A 23,331-nucleotide genomic window follows, 5' to 3' on the forward strand; every position below is an offset into this window, starting at 1 on the left:
CAACTGAGGAAACTGAGACTCAAAAAAGTTAAGTAATTTGCTCTTTGTCACAGGTGATGAACTGCGAAATTCAGGTCTACCTTAGTATAAAGCCCTCATGTTCATACTTGCTGACCCTTGGCAGGAATTGAAGAGATGCCCTCATCTCAAAGACCTTTATTTAAGGGTCATTCCAGGATAAATAATGTGGGTGAATATCAGAAAATATGTAAAAAAAAGCACAAGGACCATGCCTCAAGATAAAAATTATCCTAAATGTCTAGGGTTTAATCTCTGTCATTAATACTATGCTGACCTTCAAACTTCTTTCTTTAAATTTCATCATCACTATGCTTCAGTGTATGATGAGGAAGGGCTTGGTTATTAAGAGAAGGCTCCAGTCGTATTTTATATATATATATACATATATATATATGTGTGTGTGTGTGTATATATATATATATATATATGTACATATATTGCTTATTCCCATGAAATAAAGAATGTTAGGAGTGCAGAGGGTGGAAAATAGGGTATAGACAATGTTGAAATGAGGTGCTAAGCAATGTCTAAAGGTGTTAAAATGAAGTTATTCTGGAAGAAGAGATTGGTTGGGGTGGAAGGGATGTGGACAGTTATAAAAAGAACTATGCCTGAGAGGGAGTGGGCAAAGACAGACAGAAAGAGATCAGAGAAATAAATAGGTTTCAAGCCATTCTGTGTCAGGGGAAAAAAAACAACAACAAGGGCTTTACATCTTTACATCTTTCCCCAGAGCTATCCTTGGGTGATTTCTGGCTCATGGACTCTCCCTGAGAACTGCCAGCTGGCCTTAGCTTGAACTTCTTTGAGGTTGATTTTATGACTTCACTTCCTGGTTATAACCTATGCTGGGAGCACAGAGGATTTGGCAGACCCACTATGAATTCAGTGCAGACATTTAAGTAGATAACTTCATAAAGTATGTTGACTGGGGGAAAGAGCATTGATTTGGGAACTAGCAGACTAGATTTTAATCTTATCTCTCACATAAGCGATACCTTAAGAGTATTCTAACTGCTCAGTGCCTCAGTTTCCCTAAGGTTGGAGGAATAAGTGCAATAATACACATGAAACCATATAGGACAATGCCTGGCACATGGCAGATATCCTTTCACCTTGCATAGGTCTTTTTAATATAAGAAGATATAAATCCTACCTACCTTGAACTTAAGTTTTTTCCTTCCTCCCATAAGTTTTAGGTGAAGAGTATACTCCTCTTTAGAATCCATATCAAACTCTTTTTAGTATTTTTGTGATACCAAATTTTAAACCTTTAGTCATAGGTGTGATTTTTTTTGAAACATCTAAAAATCATTTAGCCCCAAACCTGGTAAATAAACTAGATAATTTTTTTTTTTCATTAACAAGGAAAGAAGGGAGAGAAGAAAGGAGGAAGACAGAAAAATTCCCTAAGTACTGATTTTCTTGGGTGACTTAAACTGATAAAATGTTAGTCCAAAAAGAAGTTTCTATGAACGGCAGCAATTTGGAATAAGAATCCACTCTAAAGTGAACAAGAGGGTAACATTCATTTGGATATGAATGTCTTTTTGAACTTGACAAAAATAAAATGGCATACAATCACACCTTGTAAGCCTCTGAAAACAGGACAGAGAGAGGAGATCAGATGATGCAAAATCTCTCATTCATCCTTTCTCAGACTCTAGGGGCTTGGCTATATCCTCCTTGCTGACTGTGTGTATACAGTACCTCTACAAGGAAGAATAGATGGTAACATATTTACTCCTGATTGTTTTCTCTGGTTTTACAAGCTTTCCTATGTAAAATAGAATAGAAATACCAGTCTGAAAATTGAAATTAAAAGAAGCAGAATCTAATACTGATTGTATATGTGACCTGGGATGTTACATGTCCTCTCTGAGCCTCAGTTTCATCCTCTGTTCATCTGTAAAATGGCAGGATTCCTTTTAGGTCTGATTGGATTAATACAGTATTTTGTTCTTGCCACATTCCATTCTTCTCGGGAAAGCAACATGATTCTCATCTATAGATTCAGAGGTGGATTTACCAGGGAGTCACAAAGTGTAAGATCAGGGCCGCTCATCTGCACAAACTATTCCCGGGCTCTGGAGGAGATGATGTGTTCATGGGGTCATAAATTTTTGTAAAATTTGCCAAAGTAGATACTTCTGTGTGTTTTTAAAATTCTCTCCTTTCTCTCTTTTATTATTATTCTTATTATTTTGAGGCAGGATCTCGCACTCTCTCACCCAGGTTGAAGTGCAGTGGCCTGCTCATAGCTCACCGCAGCCTTTAAATTTTGGGCTCAAGCCATCCTTCTGCCTCAGTCTGTCAAGTAGTTGGGACTACAGGTGTGCTCTACCATACCTGGTTATTTATTTATTTATTTATTTATTTTTGTAAAGTAAGGTCTTTCTATATTGCCCAAGCTGGTCTCAAACTTTTGGCCTCAAGGGATCCTCCCTCCTCGGCTTCCTAAAATTCTGGGATTATAGGCATGACCCACCATGCCTGGCCTGTATTCTTTTTCTTAAAAAGGGTTTCTGGCACTGCTTAAGGCTCAAGCTCCACAAAACCAGATCTGCCCATATATAGAAGACATATTTCTTCTCAATCCAGCGTAAAATTTAGAGTTCATGGAAAGTAGACAAAATCATCAAGTGATCAAATAAGAAAAGTGCAGAAGCTAGCTTTAAAAGCAAACACTTTCAAGTTCCTCTACCTCTCATCTCCTCTTTGGCGTATTCTGTTCTTTTTTGTTTTGTTTTGTTTTGTTTTGAGACAGAGTCTTGCTCTGTCACGCAGGCTGGAGTACAGTGGTGCAATCTTGGCTTACTGCAACCTTCCTTCCCAGGTTCAAGCAATTCTCCTGCCTCAACCTCCCAAGTAGCTGGGATTACAGGCAAGTGCCACCACGCCTGACTAATTTATTTTTGTATTTTTAGCAGAGATAGGGTTTCACCATGTTGGCCAGGCTGGTCTTGAACTCCTGACCTCAGATGATCCACCCGCCTCGGCTTCCCAAAGTGCTAGGATTACAGGCGTGAACCACTGTGTCTGCCCTGTTTTGTTTTTTTAAGAACAAGAAGTGGGGAATTTAAATGGCAAAATGGCTGACCCAAATTCATAACCTAGATTGAAGTCATAAAATGCACTTCTGATAATAGTTCTCTGCTCTAGTACCAGGGAAAAAAAACAAAAACAAAAACAAAAATAAAAAAACAAAACCCTGAAAGCATGTGGTGATCTACTTCACTAACAAAAAATCACAAACCGTAGAGCACAACCAGTGAAACTGGATATACAGCCATTTGCCATTCCTTGAAGGCCAGTTGTCACATTCGTCTCATGTTTTTCTACATCATAGAAAATAGAGTAGCCAGTAGCTGTTTTTCAGGCACAGCAGAGATTATTTTTACTCTCAGTTACAGTGACCAAAATAGTAAGAAGTGCACTGGGAAGAAAGACTGGGCTGGCATTTATTTAATTAGTTTTCAAGACAGAGTCAGTCTTCATAAAAATGAGTTGGGGGTGTGTGTGTTTAGGGTTCCTCCCAGTTGCTGCATGCTCCTGTGGCTTGCCTTCCTCACAGCCACCTGTGGCTTGCCATCTGCACAGTCGCTGCCTCTGGCTTGCCTTTAGGGTGTAACCAGTCGTATGTGTTCTCCTGCTGCAGCCCCCCAGGCCATCTCCAGGTTCTTGGAGCTTCAATCAAGTTCCCTGGACTGTTTGAGTACCCATACCCGACCAAGCTGCATGGAGTCTCAGCTCCTCACATATGGGGGCATCAACCCTGGGGTACTCTAGTCATCACAAGATTACTAAACACAAATCTGACTTCAGCTGCAGGGAAGCCAAGATAATTGTAGCTGGGGGGTAAACTACACACACACACACACACACACATACACACACACACACACACACACACATTTATTCAAGTTGTTGGGAATGTAAGTTACGCCGTGATGTTTCACAAGCCACTTATGCAATGGTCAGTCTACTTCCTGAAATTGATTCCGCTGGTGGTGCCAGTAGGAAAAATATATCAAGAAAATTTTTTAAATCAACAACAATTACGCAAGTATTAAACTCTACATTCCTTTGTCCATGAAATTCTTTCTTCCTCTATCTTGTTCACCACTGTGCTTCTAGTTCCTTTCTCTGCCTCTATCCACCAATATTGTCATCTGGAGACATAAGCTGTCAAACTCACTTAACATTCATTCATAAAAATACTTATTGAGTGCCTACCTTGTGCCAGCACTGTGTTTTGCTCTGGGGAAATGAAAATTAAGAAGAAATGGTTCCTGCTCCCATTGACTATACAGTCCAGTGGGAACCATGGAGAAGTAACAGAGGGCATAGTGCATTGTAGTTAAGTATTGAGATCAGGCTCACTCATAGGATGTCTACACCTGAATCTATTCAAATGCTTTCAGGAGATGCCTGGAAGCGACGTTCAGTAGACTCTCACGCACACTCCCTAGATGTGACCAAAGAAGCTCTGCAGTCATCCAAATATTTCATTTGGAGAAAACGTTCTAATGTTTTTTAACACATATGAATATCTAGTGCTTTAGTTTTCTATTGCTGCCTCAGTAAGTTACCACAAACCTGGCAGCTTAAGGCAACCCTCGTTTATTATTTCACAGTTTTATAAGTCAGATGTCCAACAAACTTGGCTGGGATTCTGCTTATGATCTCACAAGGCCAAACTCAGGGTGTCAGGGCTTTTCATGGGAGGTTCTAAGGGAGAATCTACTTTCTGGCTCATGCATGTTGACAACAGAATTCATTTCCTCCTCATGGTTCCCATGTTCCCATTCTGTCTTGAAGTCAGCAATGGTGGATTTAGCACTTCTCATACTTCAAAGCCCTCTGACTTCCCCTGTACCTTCCTTTTATGATTTCAAGGGCTCATATGATTATATCTGCCCACCTGGGTAATCAGGATAATTTCCCTACTTTAACGCTTTTCAGGAATAATTCATTGATATATAATATCTCACAAGTCTCTTTCTCTTCCTTAGGAAACATGTCATTTCCCTCCATGTTTTGTCTGTAGAATTTTTGTTCCAATCCTAAATAGGAAGTTGGCAGTTAACCCTAACACAATGAACAAACAAAAATCTGTGGAAGTTCAGTCATGAGAAAGAAATCTGTGAGAGAGAGATTCACAGGTTCTAAATGCTATACTTCACACCTGTTAGAATATCTGTTATTTAAAAAGAAAGAAAAAAGAATAACAAGTCTTGGTGAGGATGTGAAGAAACTGGAATCAGTGTTGGTAGGACTGTATAATGGTACAATTGCCACAGAAAATGTATGGTAATTCCTCAAAAATTAAAAATAGAACTACTATATGATCCAGCAATCCCATTCTGGGTATATACCCAAAAGAACTGAAAGTAGGGTCTCAACATGTTCATAGCAGCATTATCCCCACACTAGCCAAAAGGTAGAAGCAACTCAAGTGTTCATCAAGAGATGACTGGATAAACACAATGTTATATATACATGCAATGGAATATAATTCAGCCTTAAAAAGGAAGGAAGTCTGGTCACATGCTACAACATGGATGAACCTTGAAGACATGCTAAATGAAATCATCCAGTCACAAAAAGACAAATACTGTGTGATTCCACTCATATCAGGTACCTAGAGTTGTCAAATTCATAGAAAAAGCAAGTAGAATGGTGGTTATCAAGGGGCTGGGGAGAAGAGGAAAAATGGAGTTGTGATTTAAAGGGTATAGAGTTTCAGTTCTGCACGATGAAAAAACCCTGGAGATCTGTTTCACCACAATATGAATATACTTAACACTACTGAACTGTATAGTATAAATGCCTAAGTGGAAAATTTTCTATAAGTATTATTACTATATTTAAAAACAGAATATACCAACACCAAGAGTGAACCCTAGTTTAAACTATGGTCTTTGGATGATAATGATTTCTCAGTTTAGGTTAATTGATTGTAACAAATGTACCACTCTGGTACAGGATGTTGCTAGTTAGGGAGTCTGTGCTTGTGTACGGGCAGAAGATGTGGGAACTCTCTACACTTTCCGATCAATTTTGCTGTGAATCTAAAACTTTTCTAAGGAATAAATCTAGTTAAAAATAGTTCTAAATTTTAGACTATGCAAACATTGTAAACATCCAATAATACCTTCAGAAAAACTTGCTTATGCCATGGTTGAGGACGTCAGTGGATGGCCTCAAAGACATCATCAGTGTGTCGTAACACAAGCCATAACCTATGGTCAGTTCCTGCTCCTTTGAGAGTCACTCCTTTGGAACAGGCAGAACCCCTTTCTTCATCTACAACAGAAGAGGACACATTAAGTGACCACTAAGACCAATTTGACCAGCACATAACTTTATGAGGCTATGATTGTAGGTTCCATATGTGATTTTCATTGAGATTGTAAAATAGATGACTTAATTTTGGATTTGTGATTGTAATTCATGATTATGTAATACTTCCCAGATTCCCCATTTAGAAATATAACAACAATGACTGTGCCCATGAATTCACACCCAACTATGATTGGAATTTTCATATGCAGGACCTAAAACCAATTAAGCTATCCTTCCTTAAAAAAATGTACAGCCATAAAACAAATCTCAACAAATTTTAAAAGATTAATATCATATGAAGTATCTTTTTCTAAACATGATAAAAAATAAACTAGAAATCAATAGCAGAAGGCAAGTTGGAAATACATAAATATGTGGAAATTAAAAAACACCATCTTAAAAAACCAGTGGGTCAAAGAAGAGGTCATAAGGGAAATTAAAAAACATCTTGAGTCAAATAAAAACAATGCTCATGAGATGTTGGAAAAGCAGTGCTAGCTATTAATCTGGGAATATACGAATAGACCAATAGAACAGAATAGAGAATGCAGATACAGACCTTGATATACAGAAACTTGATATTTTTAGCAGAGGGGGAGAGGGCATTAGAAATCAGTAGGAGAAAAAAATTATTCAATAAATGATTCTAGAACAATATAGTTCTCAATTATTAGAGCTTAACATTGTAAAGGTAAATATCAAGGTTCCTACTTGTTCTCCCTATTCAGAGTCATTAAGGCTTTGCACAAACTTTTTCTCTTCCATTGAATTTTAGGTTTAAGCACATTCACTGCTGTAAAGATTTCTGTTGCAATTTTTACTAAAATTCCGTATAATGTCAAGATTATTCTCACAAAATAATGACATCTTTAAAATATTGAGTCTTTCCCCCATAACATATCTCTCCACTTCTTCAAATGTTGACATCCACAATAATATTTATGGTTTAGTTCACGAGTCTATAAACTCATAGAAGTCTTGTATATCAGTAATATTTGTTGGCATTTTGCAGGTTTAATTAGTATTATAAGTAAGATCTTTTTACTATGCTTTCAATTTTGTTATAAATGTTTTCCAGCATATACAAAAATAGAGAGAATGGTTTGATAACCCCCCATCAGCCCATTCCCCAGATTCACCAACTACCAACATTTCATCATATTTGCATTAGCTCTTTGGTCCTTGCTTTTTTAATATTCATTTTTCAGTGAGATATAACTTACCTACAATAAAATACACAGATTTTTAAGAGCAAGATATAGGACATTTCTATCCCCCAGGAGGTTTCTTCCTGCCCCTTTGATAAATCCTACCCCCACACCAGCACTGCCAACATCCCATAGGCAGCCACTGTTTTATTTCTGTCTTAAATGTAATAATAGAGTCGTTTGCAGTTTGTTTCTTTTACTCAAAATAATGTCTTAGAAGTATATTCATGTTGCTCCATGTAGCTCCCCCCTTTTACTGCTGCGTATTATTTTAATGCTTAAATATGCCACAGTCTGTTTATCTATTCTACCTGTTGAGGGACATTTAAGTTGTTTCAAGTTTGGGTTATTACAAATAGAGCCACTATTAACATTCTAATAAAAGTCTTTTTATGGACATATGTGTTCATTTCTCTTGTGGAAATATCTATAAGTCATGGGGTAGGTATATGCTTAACTTTATAATAAAGTTCAAAAGGAAATGCAAAACAGTTTTTCAAATTACCTATCTAATTTTACTTTCTCAGCAGCAATGTATGAGAGTCACAGTTGCTCCACATCCTTGCTTATGTTTATTATTGTATATCTTTTTAATTTTAGCTAACTTACTTAGTATAAAGTGATATTTTCTTGTGATTTTTATTATATTTCCCTAATGTCTAATGATGTTGGGCAGCCTTACATGAACTTACTGGCCTTTCATAACTCATTTGTTTTTGTGTCATTAATCATTTTATTTTTGAGTGGTTAGAATTCTTTATATAGTTTAGATCTAAGTATTTTGTCAGATACAGGTATCACAGATATTTTCCATCAGCCTATGGTTTTATTGATTCATTTCTTGTATACCTTTTAATGAGTAGACTCTTTTTTTTTTGCTTTTTTATTGAAGTGTAATTGACATACAAGAAACTGCACATGTTGAAAGGGTTCAATTTGATGAATTTTGACATAGGTATACACCTTTGAAACATCAAAATAATCAAAATAATGAACATATCTACCACTCCCAAAATTTCCTGGTGCCCTGTCATAATGCATACTTCCCTCCACCCCATCCTCACACAACCACTTATCTGTCACTATATATTAGTTTGTATTTCTTAAAATGTTATATATAATAAATGGAATCCTTTGGTATGTATTCTTTGTTATATCTAGCTTCTGACACTCAGCATAACAATTTTGAGATGGATCCTTACAATTGTGTTTATCAAGTTTGCCCTTTTTCATTGCTGAGGATTTCATTGTACGGATACATCATAATTACTGTATTTCTACCAGTTGATGGCTATTTGCATTTTGGGGGCGTTGGATATTACACAAACAGCTGCTATGAACATTCATGCACAAGTCTTTGTGTGGACATGTTTTCACATCCCTTGGGTAAACACTTAGGAGTAAAATGGCTGAGTTGTATGACAAGTATACATTTAGTCTTTTAAGAAACTGTCAAACCGTTCTCAAAGGGTTTTATCGCATAAATTGTTAGCAGGGGGCCATGCTCTTTCTGAAGGCTGTGGAGAAGAATCCTCCCTTGCCTCCTTCCTAGCTTCTCATGGTTGTGGGCAATTTTTGGTGTTTGCTGACTTGCAGCTGCATCACTTTAACCTCTGCCTCTGATTTAATATGGACTTCTTCCCTGTGTTTCCTTTGTATTTCTGTATCCAAATATTCCTCTTCTTCCACTCACAGAATTAGGGCTTATCCTAATCCAGTATGATTTGATTACGTCTTCAAAGATCCCATGTGAAAAAACAGATTCACAGGTACCAGGAGTTAAGACCCCACATGTCTTTTGCAGAACATGATTCAACCCACAATAATGTGAATTTATCTTTACTAGTCCTACTTGTAATTTTGAGTTCATAAGTGCACATTTGCTGTAAGAATTCATGTCTTTCTTTAATTCAGGAAAAATGTCAAATACCTCTTAAATATCTAGCATTTTATTTAGTCTCTTTCTTTGGAACTCCTCTTAAAAATATGGAAAATTATAAATCTACTTGCTGTGTCTTTTAATTCCTTTTTCATATTTTTGAATCTCTTTATGTTTTTGTTCTGTTTTCTGGGTTAATTATTCTATATTATCTTCCAAAGTTCTAATGCTCTTTTTAACTGTGTTCAAACTATAATTCATTATACCTATTGAGGATTTTTGCTTTTGTTTTTGTTTCTTGATTTCAGTGACTGTATATTTTAGGTTAAATGTATCTTTTGAATTGTCTTCTCTTATATTTTAGCTGTCATTACTGTGTGTTAGGAGCAGATAAAAGTGTGTCAAAGTAACAATTTATGCAATCATCTAGATCAAAAGTCTTCTATTCACTCTTAGACTCCCTCCCAACAGGTTCCTAACTCTAAGAATTTGGCACTGATTACCAACCATTCTATTTTGAAATGCTCTTCTCCATTGGTTTCAAGATAAAGCTCTGTCCTTCTCCTGTCTTCCTTCTTAGATTCCTTCTGGGTTAATCTTGCCCTTGTTTTCCCTTCAGATGCTGACTGATCTCATACAATTCTCTTCTTCTGTAAGTAAGAAAAAGTTATTAAAGATTTTTGAAAAGAAGAATAGAATACTTCAGACATCTCTGTGAAAAGGATTTTTAAAACCCTATACGGAAGAAACTCTTTGTTACATTCAGCTATAGGTATAAATTCAGATATCCACAGGAAAATTGCTCTACCCAGAACTCTAATCATTCTTCACTGCAGAATCAGCGTGGACAAATTGTCTTGTAGACTCTTTCTCTGTAGTGACTGTAACTCATCTTAGATATCTGACAGGATTAATGCAAGTACTGTCAGGTTGGCAACTGGCAAAATTCAAACATGGAGCTACTCTGAAATGCAGATGGTTCTTCTTGGCAACTAATCATTTTCAAAGCAAAATGGGTGCCTTGGTTTGGAGGTTGTCTGTTACCCAATAGCAGTACCAAATGACAGCCACATTCTTATCTCCCTTGGAAAAGTTGGGGGAGGGGATTCCTTATTTGCTACCCTTCCAAGTCATAAAAGTAAAGTTAATTTCAATAGTCCAAAAGAGAAAAGACAAGGCCAAGATGCATCCTGTTTTCTCGGAATAATACTTACAGTAATAATAATAATAATAATAATAATAATAGCTAACAGGGACAACATTGTTACGTAGTCAGGCATTTTTTCAAGTACTTTATGTATATTAACTAACAATCCTCATAACTTCTCTATGAAGTAAGTACTATTTGTACCCCCATTTTGCACCTGGCAAAACTCAGGAACAGAGAGATTAAATAAGTTGATCACAGGTACAATACATCTTATAGATCCCCAACTCTGGGCTTCTTTTCTCTTCTTCAAGAAATACCTTCACCTTCTCTAATCAACCAGAGATAAAGTGAACAGATAAAATGCAGGATGTCCAATTAAACATGAAGCTCTGATAAATAGCAAATAAGTTTTTAGTATAAATATGTCTCATATCATATTTGGGACATAGTTACACTAAAATATTATGTCTTGCCTATCTAAAATTCAAATTAACTGGGTATTCTGTATTTTTATTTGCTAAATCTGCCAACCCTGCCCAGGGACTTTGTGTTTTCCCTGTCTCATAGAAATTGCTTGTCAAGAAAATTCTAGGCTGGGCACAGTGGTTCAAACATGTAATCCCAGCAGTCTGGGAGGCTGACAGGGCTAGATCACTTGAGGTCAGGAGTTCGAGACCAGCCTGGCCAACGTGGTGAAACCCCGTCTCTACTAAAAATACAAAAATTAGCCAGGCGTGGTGGCACATGCCTGTAATCCCAGCTACTTGGGAGGAGAACTGCTTGAACTGGGAGGCAGAGGTTGCAGTGAGATGGCACCAGCCTGGTCGACAGGGCCAGACTCTGTCTCAAAAAAAAGAAAGAAAAAGAAAAGAAAAAAAGATTATAACTGCCCATGTATTTTTTTGAAAATTGAAGTCAGCCTGTCCTCCTTCTCAGATATAGTCACAATTTAAACCTCATTTCAAGTTTTGAAAAGGGGCTTGATATAATTTTAGGCCTCAGTAAACAAGTGAGGGAGATTTTAGGGGAAGAACTGAAGCAAACTTATTTCTCTAGCCCAGAGAGTTCACTGGAGACCTTTTGGGACTAAGTCCTATCCAGAGCTATTCTGGATGGATGTTCAGGATAAGCACCAGAAAAAGCCTCACCCAGACTATCCTGCCAGGCCAAAAACATCTATTCCAGGGTCTCACAACTACATTTGGGGCTGGGTAATCCTTTGCTGCAGGAGCCTGTCCCATGGATTGTAGGATGTTCAGCAGCATCCCTGGCCTCTAACCACTAGATCCCTGTAACACCCATCTAGTTGCAAAACTAAAAACATCTCCAGACACTGCCAAAGGTCCTCTGGAGGTGAAATCCTCCTTGGCTAAGAACCACTGATCTAGGGAAATCCCAAAGACAGGAGACTTCTAGAAGGTAAAACCAAGAAATCTTTGAATGAAACAGATACACTCCCATCCTACTTGAAACAAATCAGGTGAGCAGGTACTTGGCATTTTTATCTTCTTGGCTGGTTGATGACAAAATTTCTCTTGGCTGCATTTGTCTAATTTCCCTTCAGTGGGCCACTACAGAACACATGTTTTTCAAAGGATGGTCTCATTCATATAAATAGATAAGGGAAAAACTGCAGAGGCTGTCTTATCTAATTAAATTTTATACAAAAATGGTATAGTTCTAGAAAGCTCAATTTAAAATCATTGAGATAATGGACCCTCTTTGGAAATATAAAGCCATTTATTTAGGCCTAACAAAATTTAGAGATGGAAAGCATTACAAAGTTTTAAAAGCTATCCTTTGAAACATAATTACTTTCTGTATACTTAGTTTATATATTAAATGTTTTAAAGTCATAGAATTTTTGTTTACAGCTGCAGAGTCCAAATAATGAAGTTTTGATGTAACAAGGTGGGGACTACAAATGTGTGAAATATTAGTATCAGTGTAGCCCAGAAACCAAGCCAATTTTTCTGTTTTATTTTTGTTTTTGAGACGAAGTCTTGCTCTGTCGCCCAGGCTGGAGTGCAGTGGCACAATCTTGGCTCACTGCAACCTCCACCTCCTGCATTCCAGTGATTCTCCGGCCTCAGCCTCCCAAGTAACAGGGTAATTATATGCACCCACCACCATGCCTGGCAAATATTTTTATTTTTAGTACAAATCACTTCAGCTGGAGATGGGGTTTTACCATGTCACTCAGGCTGGTCTCGAACTTCTTGCCATGTCAGTTTTTATAGGCGTGGTGCCCTTTGCCATGCTGGACTTAGAAAACGTCAGCCTGGTTTAGACTGATCTAGAACCCATTAAATTCATCTTTCACTCTTGGTTTCAGTGATGGTAAAAAACCACACCACTGCATTACATCTCTAGCTGAAGTGATACATCAAATCACACCTTTGCCTCCTCCTTTCCCTCCCACACACACCCACTCCAGATGCTGGTGTCATCTCCTTAGTATTTTTCCTAGATCAGTGATCAGAAATGATAGAGTTCTTTAATATTCTTCAGTCCATTTTCACTGCAGATATAGAAGGAAGCAAGTTAGATTTCTAGACAACTTGTTTTTTTTGTCAGCACCCCAGCACCCCAGCTGTTAGGACATATGTAGTTAGCCATGCAGCACTTGTAGTCACAGTACTTAACATTTTGGAATGCTTAAAACACATCAGGCTCTAGTCAGAGAACTCTACCTGTATCATCACATTGAATCTTCACAACAATCTTATGAAGTAATATGATTAACTCTAATTTGAGGTAACTGCAAACACAATTCATTCAAGGTCACATAGCTAGTAAGTGATGGAGCCATCCTTTCAACCCATATGCCTAACTTTGAGGTTCTCCCTGTGACCCACTGTGTCCTGGTGCACAGTGCTGTAAGTTCCACTGAAGAGCATGCAGTTTGTCCACAGGGCAACAAGACATCATTGGTGGTCAGTTGTGTGTTTCAGAAAGATGATTCTCTCTGCAATATTTGATAAAAGACTGGAGGCAGAGAGGTCAATCCAGAAGCACTGTGGGTGACAAGGTGAGGTAGCCTGGACTAGGACAATGCCTGTGGGGAAGGAAAGAAGAAGATAAAATCAAGGAGAATTGTGGAGGCAGATGCAACAGAATCTGAAGGTTGAGTGGCTGCTGGGGTAAGGATGAAGGGGATCATGGATGATGCCAAGATATCAACTTGCTGGTGCTATCATGCTATCATGATCCAGGGAACACAAAAAGCATGAGAGTGAGGGAGATAGAGGAAATGAATGGGGGATATGTTGGAATCCCCAGAACGATTTCCAACAGACAGGCTTCTGCTGCAAACGATACTTTTAGAAATCCCATTAAATGGTGTAACACTGATCTAAGCACTGGTGAACTAATGGGCAAGTAGCATCTGCTGGCAGGTGAGGGTAAAGGTGTATGGGGCCCCATGACAACAAGCTGCCTGTTTGAAAAACAAAACAAAAACTGTGAGCCTAGTAGAGTGCTGACAGCCAATACCTGGATAGAGATGAGCTGGAGGGAGAAATGAATGACTCTGACTACGAACTGATCCTTCCCTTTCAATAGCCTCCAGATGACCTGGGTACCAAGCTCGGCAAAGACAGAAGTCTCTCAAGTAAATCTGAAAAAAAGGGATAATGAAGCTCTTGTCCTATAAGGGGGTCAGAATGGTGGGAGGAATGAAGATGAAAATCACTTTTGACATGTGGATGTTTCATAGACATAAAGGGAATTTCCACAGAAATACCACATGGATTCTAAAGCGAACATTGAACTACTAGCCAATGCCCCCATCACCCGAGCTATCTAATGTGTAATTCCAGAGGGACCCAAGTTACCACAGAACATCCATTAGATGCTAACTCCTTTGAGCAACAACTGCCTCCTATCAAATGAATCTTCAGACATCAATGCAGGAAGGGAGGGAGAAGTTTTGAAGTTTTAGCACACAGAGAATATTAGTCGTCCCACATCTCTAAAATTTGTATAAATGATACCTAGAGCATGTTAAAGCAAAGTTTATTGAATGATTATTAAGTACCATTAATATTAAGTACTCTGTGCTAAGTGCTGTCCATTCATTAGTCCGTTTAATTTTCACAACGAGGTAGATGGTGCTAATACCATTCCAAATAAGGAAACTGACACTTAGAGAGATCATCAGCTTACCAATACCATAGAGCTCATCAGAGGAAGAGTCAGGATTTGAACCCAGGTCTGTCTGACTTCAGAGGTCGAGCTCATAAGCATAATACTGTTACCATGACTTTGAAGCTTATGAGAGAAATTACATGTTTCTCAGGCGGTCTGTCCATAGCCCCATTGTGAGGAGATCAGCATGGAGCAGACTTATGCAGTGCTGGTGAAGGGGTAGCTATTTCCTGCCACAGAACGAGCCTCATTTCCCTTCTCTAACCAGTCCAAGGAACTGCCAGGGAAAATTAGGCTCACTAAGTTGATCACACCCCTACAGCCTTCAATTTGAGAATAGAGTTAAGAATGAAGATATTTCACAATGAATATAGCAAAGCACTCAGGCCCTGTCACTAGATTCTCTTTAAAAAGATTTATGCAAGAAAGAAATGTAGATCTTTTAAAGAAAGAATCTGAAAAGACTCTGACAATGGAGGGCTCCTACAAAGCTAGTCTAGACATTTACTTCTCATCCATGGACTCTAAAATATATTGGAATGGAATCTGAATACACTTAATAGATTTCGCTTAGACTTAAACTTATGGAACATACCTAGTTCAATTCTGCCTTGACAAAGCAAGTCATATTCTCCAGTGATGGATTGAGCATGTTTCTGGAAGTCAATGGAAACTGCTCAGAAGTGGGAGAGCTATGCCTTCCCACATGAGAGAAGGCTGTGGCAGGCAGCTTTGCACCTGTGGATAGAGGCTGGCCTGGCTCCGCTTGACATTCGCCTGGTAGCTCTGGGCTTCTTTCACACACCCACAATGGTATTTTCCCCTGTTGTCTTCAGAATAGCTAAGAACAGCAGAACCATGCCTTGATAGCCCCCAAATACAGATACCTCTCCATACATCTGTATATCATGCAAAACTGCCAATGTGCTTTTAGGAGATTTCATCTTCCCTGCCTTTTTGACCTTAAAGATTTATTGGGTGGACGCAGTGGCTCATGCCTGTAATCCCAACATGTTGGAAGGCCGAGGGGAAGGATCGCTTGAGCTAGGAGTTCATATATATGAGGTAGATGGGCAAGGACAGAAGTCTCTCAAGTAAACCTGAGAAAAAGGGATAATGGGCAGCCTGGGCAACATGGTGAAACCCTGTCTCTACAAAAAATATTTTAAAATCAACTAGGCATAGTAGCACACATCTGTAGTCACAGCTACTCAGGAAGCTGAGGTGGGAGAATCACTTGAGCCCTGGAAGTCAAGGCTGCAGTGAGCCAATTCCACTGCACTCCAGCCTGGTGACAGAGAAAGACCTGTCTCAAAACACACAAACAAAAAACATTCTTCATTTAATGGAATGATGGAACACATAGATGCTTGTATTCGTTTTCTATTGCTACTATAACAAATTATCATAAATGTGACAGCTCAAAAAAAAATTACAATTTATTATTTTCCAGTTTTGGAGGTCGGAAGTCCAAAATGGATGGGCAAGACTGTGCTTCTTCTGGAGGCCCTGGGGAGAACCCCTCTCCTACCCTCCTAGCCTGCAGAGGTTGCCTGCATCCTTGGCTCATGGACCCTTCTTCCATTTTCAAAGCCAGCAGCCTAGTGTCGTCCAAACTCTCTCTGTTACCCTCCTGCTTCCCTCTTAAAAAGATTTTGTGATTACACTGGGCCCACCTGGATAATCCAGGATCATCACCCTATCTCAAGATCCCCAACCTAATCCCATCAGCAAAGTCAGTTTTATTACATAAGGGTTACATATTCTCAGGTTCCAAGGATTGGGACATGGACATCTTTGGAGGCCATTATTCAGCATTGCACAATGCTGGTTTTTAATGAACTTTCTTATTCGAATAAATTGGAAACCCTATGTTAGTCCCCAGCGGTTTTGTTTTAAGCTTTACTATCCATGAATTGCAAAAGTCGAGCTACAATTGTTATGAACCTCCAGCCAGTTTGAAGTTGAACTTGAGCTTGGATAGGAAAAAGAACAGCAGAGTGTAGAGAACCTATCTTGTGACCACCCAAAAAAGGAGTACAAAAGATTATTGGGTTTTATTCATGCACTCAACAAGCATTTACTAATCAAAGCACAACTGGAGGTTTTTCTGAGATACTTTGTAAATACTGAGCACCATGGAGACGTAAAGAAAGATAAAAAATTATTCCCCAAAGGCTCACAGTACAGCTGCTCTTTCCTATCCATGGGTTTTACATCCACAGATTTAACAAACTCAGGATTAAAAATATTTTTAAAAGATAAAAAAAATAAAAATACAATATAACAACTGTTTACATAGCATTTATGTTGTATTAGGTATTAAAAGTAATCTAGAGATGATTTAAAGTATATGGGAGGACTGGGTAGGTTATATGCAAATACTACAACATTTTATATAAGGGACTTAAAAGCATCTAGAGATTTTGGTACCAAAGGGGGAATCCTGGAACCAATACCCAGCAGATGCTGAGGGACGACTGTATAGTTGGAGCAACTGTAACTAGGAACCAGAGAACAACGTAAGGCAAAGTGATTTGTTTACATTTCATTTTGAATGCAGAGCCTCACTTTCTATTTTCCTTTATCCTGGCTGCAGCCAGGTAGAAGAACTAAATCACACCGAAACAGTGAAGCTGCAGAAATAGCCACAAGTCCAAGTTCCCCTGACCAATGCCATCATTTCCAGGTGATGCCACCCCCAGGAGGGAAGGCTGTGGCTCACACACTGCAAAGGACCTCATCCTGGCTCAGAGCTGTGGCAGGATGGGCTCCACCAAGCTCATTCTGCAGGTGTCCCCTCCTGTGAAGCCTCAACAGCTCAACAGAGCGTGCCATGCCCCAGAACTGGGCATCTGCATGAGAAACAATCTTCCCACGACCACCTTCACTGCGTTAGTAAATGCTGTGAACAAAATAAAGTGAATGATGTGACAATAGTAACAGCTAATGTTTACTTAGAATCTACTGCATATCAGGCAACATTCTAAGTGCTTAACATGTATTAGGTCACTGGGATGGTTAATATTAGGTGTCAGCTCGATTGGATTGAAGGATGCCTGGATGGCTGGTAAAGTATTATTTCCAGGTGTGTCTGTGAGGTGTTGCCAGAGGAGATTGACATATGAGTCGGTGGACTGGGAGAGGAAGACCACCCTCAATGTGGGTGGGCACCATCCAATCAGCTGCCAGTATGGCTAGAAGGTGGGATAAGCTGACTTGCTGGGACTTCTGACTTCTTTTTCCAGTGTTGGATGCTTCTCTTCCTCCTCCTGCTCTTGGACATCACACTCCAAGCTATTCGGCCTTTGGGCTCTGGGGCTTGTACCAGTGGCTTGCGGGGGCCTCTCAGGCCTTTGGCCACACACTGAAGACTGCACTATTGGCTTCCATGGTTTTCAGGCTTTCGCACTTGGACTAAGCCACTACAGCTTCTCTCTTCCCCAGCTTGCAGATGGCCTACTGTGGGACTTCACCTTGTGATCGTGTAAGCCAATTCCCTCTAAGAAACTAGCTTTCATATATACTTACATCCTATTGGCTCTGTCCCTCTGGAGAACCCTGACTTATACAGTCATTTAATTTTCTGGAAATCTTATGAGGTAGGCAGTATTATCATTACCCTCCCCACCCCCCATTTTATCAATGCAAAACTAAAGCACAGAGAACTTCTGTGATTTGCCCAGTTAGTAAGTTGTGAAATTGGCATGTGAACCTACATAGTGTGGCCCAGAGCCATACTCTCAACCATAGCACTAGACTACCTTGCTTTACAGAGAGCATCCTAGGGCCAGGAGAGTGGCCTCAGCTTGGGGAGTAGAGTTGCTCTTTACAGAAACAATCCAAGTGGATGGAAAACAGCCCTTTTCCAAGGAGTAAAAGCCATGCAAAGCAGGCTGCAGTCCCTAGGAGCCATGAGCCTTTGAGGGCTTGGTGGAAGTGCCTGTAAAGGTCATGTTATGGTTTTACAGGGCTGCTCTCATCTGGCCTGGAGGGCTGCAGTAGGCAGGGTACCTCCTGGCCTCTGGATGAAGTCCCCAAAGCTCATCTTCAATGGAAGAACCAAGCAAACATGCATGAAGAGGTCTGCTTTCTTCATCTGTACTGATTGAGGAGCTAGAGCACTGCTTTCAATTCTTAAAAATAAACTCAAAGCAAGCTACAGAAATTCTGATACAAAAAGAGGGCTTCTTCGGCGATCACAGAATGGGAACATTTCCAGTTTGCTGGCTGCTCTAGAAGTGTTACCAGGCTATCACAAAGAACTCTGAAATCTCCAAGGGAGTTCATTACAGCTCTTGGAATCCAATGACTCGTAGAAGAAAAGAAAAGAAAAGTTTCTTGGACATCTGTTTGTTCCACAACCAAAAAAAAAAAAAGAATTTTTTTCATCTATCAAAGTTGTCAGTTAATTCCCCATACTACCAGCAGTCCATCAATATGTTAATGTTTTATTTTTAAATGATTGCTTAGTCAAATGGAGAAAAACAAGAAAACAAATGTGCATGTCATGTATATACCAGATTCAAGAAATAAAGATTGACTTCTTGCTGCCTGTTTGTTGGGTAGATTTTTGCTACATTTTGTGATTGCATTTATCTTTCACATGAGACATGACATTATTATGGTTTTCAACCACAGAAAAAGTGTCATGAAAATCTGATGCCATCATTGCCTAGAGTAGTTATGATCAATGAGGCCAATGATACCTTCATGGAACTCATCTGCCTCAGTGGATTCTAGAGGAAGTACACGGAACAGCATCACAAGTGAGCTATAGAGCTGCCACTGAGATTCACAAATTATCGAGGCTGCTGAAACATAGCTGTTGGACATTTGTTTCTGAGTGCAAAAAAAATTTTTTTTCAAATAAATTAAGCAGGCCCTAGAACTAATTTTAAATTTCTTTTTAGTTAATTCATAGTGAAAGTATTGATTCATTACAGAGTTCCTAGGGACAAAACTACATCTTTCATTGTTATTAAAGGATTGTCAATTGTGTGTTTTGGGTGTGCACTTTGAAAAAATATTTAGGACACCTGAAACCATTCTCTTTCGGTTATACAGATGGTTTGTGCTTCAAAACCCTCAAGACCTAAATCTCACTTGAACGAGGTGGTTACATATTTGAAGGAAATACGGATATTTTGTCAGATTGTTACATATTTGAAGAAAAAGAACCAAAACCACATGTAAAGTACTACCAAATAGTTGGGAAAAGACATGTATTTAAATGTCAGTGTACTACTATTGCTTTTCTTTCATGGAGAGCTGAGTCTGAAAAAGAACGCCATCTTCATGCAGGGTGTAGGATGTGTATGCGGGGGCGTGGTGTGACACTTCATTGACATGAAAATCATTGGGAAATGGGAGAAGAGCAAATGATGAAGTGAGATTTAGGTGTTGGTGGTCTTTAAAGTGTAAACCAGTTCTAAGTCTATAGGGAGTAGATGAAAAAAATTATAGCTAAATTTTTCCCAATGGAAAGAGTGGGGACATGGATGGAAATGATTAAGGCAGTGACTACTACCTTGAAAAAGCCAGGCTGGAACTGTGGGGACTGACCCTGAATGCTATTCAGCCTCTGTACTCTGACATTTATATTTGAAAGCCAACATTTGAAGTGCAAGTATGCACCTGGCCATCTTCCAGGAGCAGTGTTAAAGCACCTGATAGGATCAATCACGCACCTTCCTGAGAGTAACCGTGGTATTGACAAGAAAGGGATAGGAAAAGCCTCTGCTTTTTCTAGGCTTTCCCTTCCCTCTTTTTGTCATGAGCACACACCCTAGCTCCTCACGTACTTTATTTCCAATGGTTCCTTCAGGCTGCATGCAATCCAAGACCATGCAGACAGGCAGCCAGCTCTTTAAAAAAAAATCACCCCTGCCTTGGAGAGCCCAGGTGAATCTGCTGAGCTGCTCCAGGGACAAACAGAAATGAGATTACATTCCTCCTTAATTCTGCTTGGAGAAAGGCAAAGAATAACTCAGCAGCCATATGCAAGAGCACTAAACCTTTCATGGTGTTTAACAGAAAATATGCACTTTATTCTACAAATTTCATGATGCCTACCAGAAACAGAGAACAGTGCTGGCTACATTGAATAGTACACACATTATGAGACATATGCCCAGTGCACAAGATATTTGCAACCTTGTTGAGGCTGAAAGATTTACATCGATATTCCAATCAGGCTATGGGCAAACTACAAGATATATAGACTGGGAGACACCAGTGTATGGTTGGTGTGATAATTAATTCAATGGGTCAAATTGACTGAGCTAAGGAATGTCCAGACAGCTGGTAAAATATTTCTGGGTGTGTCTATGAGGGTGTTTCTGAAGGAGATACGCATTTGAATTGGTAAACTAAGTAAAGAAGATCACCCTTACCAATGTAGGCAGGCATCCTCTAAAAAGGCAAAGGAGGGGCAAAATTCTCTTCTTCTCCTGTGGAGAAGTGGAGGCTTCTCCTATCTCCATCTTCTCCTTCTGGTCATCAGAACTACAGGTACTTGGGACTTAAGACTCCAGGACTTACACCAGCAGCCCCCTGAGCCTCTTAGGCCCTCAGGCTGGGACTGAATTACATCACAGCTTTCCTGGTTCTTCAACCAGCAGATGGCAGATCATGGGACTTCTTGAACTCCATAATCACATGAGCTGATTCCCATAATAAACCTCTTCTTATATATCTCTGTATATGCCCTATTGGTTCTGCTTCTCTGGAGAACCCTGACTGATACAGCTGGCAGCTGAAGTCACACAAGGCATGGCTGATGTTAGCTGAGGGGACTTTCTTGCTCCAACTTTGCTGACCTTCCCCCAATCTCCCACATTGCAGAACTCTCTCAAACCTCCAGACGCTTATAGATGCTCTTCCCCGGTTCCGGCCAGCTGCTGGATTATATTTTCCTTGAAAAGTTTTTTTTTTGCCCCTCTTTATGTATTCCCACAACCCCCTGTATTTCCCTTTCATAGAATTTATCACATAGCATTGTAATTTCCTATTAACTTATCTCCCTAATGAGTCTACAGCACTGTAGGCTAGAAATTATATAGCATAAAGTTATGGTCACTTTAAATCTTGGCTCTATAGCTGCTAAGCTACGTAATACTGGATGAGGTTCCTAGCCTCTCTGAGAATCCATATCCTCAGGAATAATAATTGTACTTAATTTTACGTAGTTGTGTCAACTTATAAAATGTATGGAAATGTTAGCATGAGCCTGGCACATGGAAAAGGTTCTGGAAGTGTAGACAGGTATAGTAATTGTATTCTCAGTTGTTCCTCTTGTATTCTGAGTTCTATAAAGGCATTTATTCATTTATTATTGTGTAAACTTATTCTTTGTTGCATGTTAAGGGTCAACATAAGGTTTGCATATACTATGTACTCCAGCATTTATTCAATAAATAAATGAAAGAATGAGACTTGTATTCATGGAACTCGAGCAGACCAGAGAATAATACTCACATCACAATTCCACTAACTCTGCATTTCTGAAGTTGTTCTGTATTAGGAATTCGCATGTGCATGCATATGTGTGTGTGGATGTCTGGGGGTGTGTGTGGCTCTGGGTGTGTCTGTGTACGCATGTATGCAAACATACATCTACAACATATAAAACTGGTAATGACTCCTACTTAGGAAATACTCCATGATTTAAACAATTCAACAAAGTGGCAACTCCCCCTAAAAAGTACAGCTTAAACCATTATTTGACTTCAAACATAGGTCCACTGTCAAAGGCCACACATCTGGAAAAGCCATCACATAAGGCAGGCCACAATTCAGGGTTTGTCTGCTTCACAGCACACCTTAACATCACCCTCCTGTGTTCCCACTTCCCACAGTTCTTATCTTGTTATATTATTTATGAGCCTGAACTATAAATACATTGAAACGGGGAGGATTTTGTTGGCTTGGAGCAGTTTAAATTGCTTTTCAGTACTATATATATTTACAACAGCTTATAAATATTTAAAATTGTCATAATAATGACTCCATTGACTCATAATAAATTCTGTGTTTAGTGTAGGGATGATTGCCAAATTGATAATCCAGAAAATTGGAAAACCCCGTCAAACTTTGTGACCTGATGGTCCCCAAAGAATATCTTTCTAATTACTGGAAAAGCCTGAGCAGTAAGCTTAGCTGTCTTAGAAGTTGATCTTAATAGATAAACATCCTGAAATTTACCTCTTTGGGAAAGATAAGTAAAAGAAATATTTTCTGCTGAAGAATTTGTTCATTGGACTGTATCTTAAAAGTCAAATAATTTTTAGGAGTTATCAGGCAGTGTTTAAAAAAAAATCACAGAATGAAGAAGTGCCCTTTGTGCTCTGAATGGGGAGTTCCAGGCATGATGGAGAATACAGTGTGTGAGAACACTGAAAAATGATGCTGCAGATGTACAGCGGGAACCCTCGGGGAACAGCTTTGAATGCCATAAAGGAGTTTGGACTTTATACCAAAGGGCAGTGGTTCTCCAAGTGTGGCTGCTGAGCAGTCAGCAGCATCAGCTTCACCCAGGAGCTTCTTAGACATGCAGACTCCCCAGCCCTAGCCCA

General features: G+C 39.2%; 1 long non-coding RNA gene across 2 annotated transcripts in view; it reads right to left on the minus strand.

Annotated features, from left to right (window-relative positions):
- The window catches only part of LOC108309689, a 152,559-nt gene that overhangs the window by 33,493 nt on the left and 95,735 nt on the right, over positions 1 to 23,331 (minus strand). Inside the window, exons 4-5 of one of the 2 annotated variants that reach the window (XR_005201494.1) lie at positions 9,964 to 10,106; positions 6,179 to 6,330 (exon numbers count right to left, since the gene is read on the minus strand). This is a non-coding gene — a long non-coding RNA (uncharacterized LOC108309689). Of the gene's footprint in view, positions 1 to 5,661; positions 6,331 to 9,963; positions 10,107 to 23,331 lie in introns of those variants that run through there. The other variant, XR_001827461.2, reaches the window with a different exon arrangement.

This window comes from Cebus imitator, unplaced genomic scaffold (genome assembly GCF_001604975.1).
Source record: "Cebus imitator isolate Cc_AM_T3 unplaced genomic scaffold, Cebus_imitator-1.0 Scaffold96, whole genome shotgun sequence".
Taxonomy (NCBI): Eukaryota; Metazoa; Chordata; class Mammalia; order Primates; family Cebidae; genus Cebus; species Cebus imitator.